The sequence below is a fragment of the Sapajus apella genome, unplaced genomic scaffold (genome assembly GCF_009761245.1).
Source record: "Sapajus apella isolate SASKATOON/1434 unplaced genomic scaffold, GSC_monkey_1.0 scaffold19, whole genome shotgun sequence".
Lineage (NCBI taxonomy): Eukaryota > Metazoa > Chordata > Mammalia > Primates > Cebidae > Sapajus > Sapajus apella.
The window spans coordinates 16192437-16199501 of NW_022436959.1; the positions used below are offsets into that span (position 1 = coordinate 16192437).

The 7065-nt window shown below is 34.8% G+C and overlaps 1 long non-coding RNA gene across 1 annotated transcript; it reads right to left on the reverse strand.

Annotated features, from left to right (window-relative positions):
* Window positions 1-4101: 4101 nt before the first annotated feature.
* LOC116557307 lies at window positions 4102-6360 on the reverse strand. The gene is made up of 4 exons (XR_004271461.1): window positions 6227-6360; window positions 5339-5387; window positions 5096-5189; window positions 4102-4117 (listed from the first exon to the last, which is right to left on the reverse strand). It is a non-coding gene; the product is annotated as an uncharacterized LOC116557307 (long non-coding RNA).
* Between the last annotated feature and the right edge of the window lie 705 nt (window positions 6361-7065).

A 7065-nucleotide genomic window follows, 5' to 3' on the forward strand; every position in this document is an offset into this window, starting at 1 on the left:
TTCCATAGAGAACATGCTTAGAAAAAGATGCAAAAGAGTCACAGAGTCCTTGGATATAAATTGGCATAGAGAACAGAAATCCTGAACGAAGTCACAGAAGGAAAATGTATCCCAGTCGACATTCTGAGAATAATGTGGGGCAACAGAGGAACTGCCAGAGTGACAGTTTGAAGATTATAAAAGATACCCTTTAATTTTTTTGTAAGCGATAGTTTATAGGTATGCTTATAACATTTTATAATGTTAATTTAGAGCTTGTACCAGAATGAAATAATGCAGGGATATGTTAAAATTTTCACTTCAGCATTCACCTTGTAGTAAAATATTAAGTATCACTCCTTCCAGTGGTTGGCAATTCCATCTGCACTTCAAAAATTATAAAATCAGATGCCAAAAATGATAAGTGTGTATACAATCCAGGTATAAGCCACTTTATGAAATGCCAGTTCATTTACCTAAATTCTAATATTATTTAGTAGTGGCATTATTATCTAATATGTCCATTGGAAGAATTATCTCAGCTTGCTTGACTATGCCATTTACTATCTATACATAAACTACAATGACAGTTCTTTTTAAATATTGATACTTTTCATTAAAAAAGATGATCTTGAGAAGACATGTCATTGTGAGTCAGCTCTCTCCAGAAACATGTTGAATTCAAGAGCAATGCAATAAAAAACCAACTAGTGTTAATAATAGTAATAGTAATAGAAATTAACATATATTCAACAAACTCCAAAATATTTAGTTTAAGCTGACTATATGTACCTTTTCTGCTTCATAAAATATGTTAAAGGTGCCCTGATTGGCAATTTTATAAGAATCAAATTATAAACATGCAGTAAATTTTAGTTTCTTATAATTAGATTTTTACTTTAAGAGGTGTTAAACTCTGTATGTAAACGACATTATTTAAAAGCCACCCTTGTAAAAGAAAATTGCTGTTTGACAATGCTATAGAATATTCAAGAAAGGTAATTACACTGCTCTGGTTGTTAAAGATGCAGGTGTTGAAAAAAGTCACTGTTTCTGCTTTTGCAAAAAACTCCAATGAGGAAGAGAAAGGAGGCGTGATGACATGACTCGATTGCCAAATCTTTATCATCAGAATATTGGTTCGCATTGTCTCCTTCTCCTCTCACAAGTAATACAATAATAATCCAAAAAGAAATCCCAGCCAATCCACCAAGGCTGAACAGCTGTGATGAAAGAAAGCAGATATCTCTTTAAAATTCACAGGGGCTCTGCTGTTTTCAAATCAGATATTGAAATAAAATGTCAACAATAAAACATGGGATCATTTTTTAAAAATCAAAGGCTATATAGTAAAAGAGGAACAAAAATTAACCACAGTAAATATGTGTTTTGTTTCACAGAAATGCTTGTCTTTTTTGCTCATTTATTTACTCAAGTACAGTTAACATTCAGATGCAAATGTAAATTTGAAATTACAAATTTAATTAAACCATGAACTAAATTCTTTAATTCAACTTTTCTGTCTTATAATATTAAGAAATACAAGACCTCGAGAAGCCCTAAATGTCTTAATTTTATTGAAGAGTAAGACAGTTTTCATGGACTGTAGTATTTTAGACACAGAATGTACATGCATGCACATGTGTTGACAGACACAAACACATTCCGAATGGCCAGTGTTACTGGAATAGATGTTCTCTGGGATATTGAATCCCTTAGTTTGACAGCAACCACAGGACCTTTTCTGCATTTGAACATATATAAAGGCTCTGAAAAGACATTTATGTCATCTTTTTATAGTGAATGAGGAAAAGAAGTTAACAGATTGTGGGTCAATAAAAATTATACTGCAAACGATAAGAACACAAAGGTTTTAGCTGTCGGGCACTTCATTCTCTTCTTGCCTTTTCCTAGTGCTTTTAGAACAGATGCTAAGTTTCATTTGAATTGAGAAAGAATAGGCAGGTGCCATAATATTATTTTTTAAAGTCCCCAAGCTATTTCCATTAAAAAAAAAAAAAAAAAAACTTTGGAAAAGAACAAAAAAGTCACACTACTTTCTCTTATCCCTATTGAAAGGACACCCAATTATTCTCATGTTCTTAAATTTACTGGAGATCTTTTGTCTCTATTCTTGTTCCAGTCAGAAGGTTTCCTCTTCTACCTAGTAGCTGAAGTCTCATCCCTTCTTTTCATCTTTCTTCAATGTCTCCAGCCGCTGAGCTCCTACAGCACTTACTGCCTATCCTTTATTGAGTGGACTTACATTCTTATTTAACCCTTTCAAATGTATGCGTAGAGTACAGTGCAAACGGTGCCTCCTAGAGCTGTGCTGCACAGTAGTCCCTTAATACATGATCTCTGCTCCCTAGCATAAATTCTAGTGTCTTCATGGCAAAGGGTATATTTTTCACGCTCTTAGCCCCTGTCTGGCTTCTTCAGTGCCCTTCTCATACCTGATAGTCAATGAAAGCAAACTCACCAACTCAGAACTACTCCATTTCTCCCTCCTCCATTTTTATATAGCAGCCTGTGTTCACAAAGTGCTTTCTGCGGATAATTCCCTTTACCACCTTGTCAGAACAGCAGGGAAATATTTTCATCCTGATTATACACACAGGGAGGGTTCCAGAAGTAGGCACATCTAAAACTGAACTCTGTCTCCTCGACTCCGAATCCGGTGCTTTTGCTACTCTCCCACACTGCCTCTCCCTTTGATGTCTGTTTTCACATCGCTGAATCATTAAGAATTTGACTTAAAGTTAAGTGAAAAGCGCCTGCGTGTTGGCCAGGGCAGAGTTTGGGATACTGCTTCTCCTAGGCTAGGGCAGAGAGTCTGAGGCAAAGACAGCAAAACAAAAGAAAATAGAAACGGCTGCTGCTATATTGCCTTTCTTGAAAACAGGCTGAAGTCAGGGCTGGGCAGGAGGTGGGGAAGGAGGGAGTAGGGTGCCCTTGTGGTTGATGGACTGAATGATTTGAGATCCTTTTGAAGCAAGTCGGTCTTAGTGTTCCCCAACTACCCCTTTGTGACACCTATTGCTGAAGACAAAAACTTTGCCATGGGCATGTAGGCATAACGGGAATAGCTTTAGACACTGGGTAGTTTACCTCCTCCCGAACAGAAATACTGTCTGAGAAACCTGATGGGCAGAAAATTTGAAGCTTCTTCTATGGTACTTTCACAAAGGAAACTGACTTTCACTTAATGATGAAAACATGTTGGTTATGATTTCTCCTTTGAAGTCCAACTTCCCCAAAACAAGCCTTCGGGAAATAGCATGTAGGTGTCATGAAGTTTTTATTAACCTGTATAGAGCAATTGACCCTCAGGATTTACTCTGAATCTCTAAGACAGAGCAGCTGCACCATTTCATGTGAAAAACATCTTTCATCTACACTACACCAAAATTCTTGAACATTCTGTCGTTTTCTGGGGAATGCAAATTCTACTTCATTTAATTTACTTCATTTTACCTTTACCCTCACTCAATACATCAGCCACACAGATTATTTGTGTTCTTCAAATATGAAATTCGTTCCTGGCTTAGGGTCCTTGTACTTATTTTTCCCTTCGAAGGGAATGCCCGTTTCTGGGTAATTTGACTCACACCATCTCTTCATCCGGTCTTAGCTTAAAAATCACTCCTCACAGAGAGGATCATTTATAGTTGTCCCTCAATTATCAAAGCATCTTATTTTAATTTCGGTAACACTAATGATTATTTGAAATCTTTTATTTACCTTTTTAATGTCTTTTTCCCACTGCCCCAAGACAGTCTTATCTGGCTTTTGGACTGCTGATTCCCAATGCTTAGAACAGTGCCTGCCACATACCTCTTACTCAAACCATTTGCTGAGTGTATGTTAATGAATTAAGAGTTTGAGTGAAGACTTCACGATTAGTATTGTATTACCTTGCATTTATTTAGCACTTCATAGTTTACAAAATGCACTCAGTTATCTGATTCATCCTCCTGATAATCCTGTGAGATGGGCCAGGAGACATGAACTATGCCCCAAGACACCTGAGGTTCTGAGAGGTTAATGAACTGTGTTTGGTACTGGAGAGGTGATATTACACCCTAAGTTCTCTGATGATCCTGATCTTTCTCCTATTCTAGGAGAAAAGATGGACCTAGAAAGAAAAAAACAGTGGGGTCAATTTTGTCCCAGGATGTAGGTAAATCAAATGGCAATATCCTCTATAATTTTCACTGAAAAACCATACAACAAATCTTGAACAGTTAATGGATATAAAAATATGGGGCATAAGGTGGAGATGGTTAATGACTACAAAAATACAGTTAGATAGAATGAATAAAATCTAGTCTTTGATAGCACAATAGGGTGACTATAGCTAACAATAATTTATCATACATCTTAGAGAAATGAAATAGTGGAATTGGAATGCTCCTAACACAAATAAATGATAGATGTTTGAGATGAATACCACAATCACCCTGATTTGATCATTACACTTTGTATGGCAGTATCAAAATATCACACATACCCCATAAATATGTACAACTGTTATGTACCCATAATAATTAAAAATAAAATTTAAAAATAACTTGAATAAATATGCACCTAGACATGATAGATACAGAGAGAGATGATAGATACGCAGATTCATACTTCACTAATATCTAGGTCAAATTGACTTCACAGGTATACTTTATTTAATAAACAGCTAAACTTGTATTTGTTGAGTAATTTATTAATGATTCTTGATTGTATGCTCATTGTTAAGGTTTAATTGAAAAATGTAACGTATTAGTCTAAGGCAGAATTTTAAAAGGCACCATAGTAGAATTACTATAGTTTTAGCAATAGCAATAGCATATAGCATATTTAGTACAACATATAACCATGTTGTACTTGCTAATCTCACAAAGGACACTACTAGTGGGATATCAGGCATAACATTTTGTTAATTTCTGGTGTTACAAAATAAAATGTTTAAAACATAAAAATCTAAATTCTAAGATTTTTAATGAAAATTACTTCTGTATAATAAATATTGATATGGACTCTTACAGCGGAAGGAAACTGTAATTTAAACCTCTCATTTCACAAGTGAGGTTGCAGATGCTGAAGAGATTAAATAGTTTACCAAAAGTGAACACTAGGTTGATGGTAAGAGGTGAGACTCCTTCTTAGGAATTTTTGCTTCTGCTCCAATGTTTTTTCACTTCATCAAATTGTGTCTTCAGTACCCAAATCAAAGGAGTTTGAATTGAGTCATTATTCCAAAATAAAAAGTTTGGCCCTTTAATGTAAGTGTAACCACTCGTTTTCTCTTAAAAAGTTATGGATCTGTTCTTAATGATGAGCAAACACTTTTACTTCTGCTTACCAAAACTGTGTTGGATGAAAGGGCATGATTCCCAATTTTTGATGGAAAACTATAAAGGAAAAGAAACACATCTCTGTCAATCAACACTTCCATTAAATTTCTATTCCATTCTTTCGTAAGAGAAAATGTAGCAACTTTGTGGATTCTCTTGAAGCAGAAAAAGCATTCCAGAATAATGAAGTATTTTAGTTACCAAATCAATACTTGCCACATTTGGGTGATACAATGATTAAAAATTCCATTACAAATAAACAAGAAAGATAAAGTATTCTCTAGATAGTAAAGAATGGGTGGGACTTGATATTTCTGTCACCGTCCTCCTATATTGTAAGAATTTATAATGCATAGCCAACACTATGTAAAGTCAGGTAGTGTTATTTTTCAGCTCCATGTGAGATGCATAATGCCTTTTGATCTGATTAAAAAAAGACTATTTAGAGGCAAATGCTATAGCTCAAAATGTTATACAGCGTTTGGTGAGGGCAGGTAGGTTTATGTCTTAAGAACGGGAAAACCCTATTGAGTCAGACAGAGAGTGGAAGATTTTTGTTGTTGTTATCAATTAAGTTACTTCAGACTTCTGACTAAGCAGGTTATTGAAGACCAGTACATCCAACAGGAGATGATAACCTGGACGTAAAATGAAGAAACCCATAAAGCAAATTTGTGATCAGATTCTCAATGCAAGGGTCCCAGCTTTATTTCAACCTATCAGCCAAGGTGAATGTGAAGGACTATCAAGGAAACCTTGGTCATGATTAGGGGAAGGCATACGCTCAATTATGCAAGGAAACAGCAGCTATCATTGGCGTTATGTGACATGTTTCTATTTAATAAGCAGATTTATTTATAGTCTTATATAGTATATTTTCACTCTATATAACTTACCCACACATTCACAAACTCCTTCATTTTTGTTAAGAAAATAAAAGATACAATAAATGTTAAGATATTCACTCAAGGACAACGTTTAAGCCGTCTTCAGCCACAGCCTTGCAGAGCCAGTGTGGTCAGATATATTAATCTGTGGTTAGGGAGTCAGCATTAATTGAGTTTTTCCCGTGTCTGTGGCTTGGGAAGTAGAAAGAAAGTCTGACAAGAAGTTTACAATTAAATTTTAGATTATAAATTAAGTGGCCATCTTTTGTATGTCTTTGGGCAGATCAGGTAACTTTTAATTTTTGCTTCTTGCAAGAATTAAACAAGAAGGCAGATTTGCTCTGAGAAGAGCTATATAGCATCATGGTCAAGAGCACAGGCTTTGGATTCAAATCAAACCACATTTGATTCTTGGTCAACATTTATGTATTATATAATATTGGGAAAATGATTTAACCTTTTTTTGATGCCTGGCATATACAAGTCACCCATAATGGCTATTATTAATAAGAATGACAAATCAGTTTTATTAAACATAAATTAATCAAAGAGTTACATATAAGTCCCAATAAATTTGTGAGGTTGTTACTGTAATGAGTTAAATAAATGTTTGCTATGAATGACTCATGAAAGGGGTCAGTTTTAAACGAGTTTTAGAGGAGAAAAATGTAAATTTGTCATTATTTATAAAAATTATAAAATGCACATTCAACCACAGAACTGTGGAATATTGCAGAAACTGCAGCATGAACACATAAAACTATAGTACAGTGATATTCATGGCTGATTATTTGAAGCAGCAAACGCTTGGAAAAAATTCAGTAACAAAAATAATTACTAATTTACTG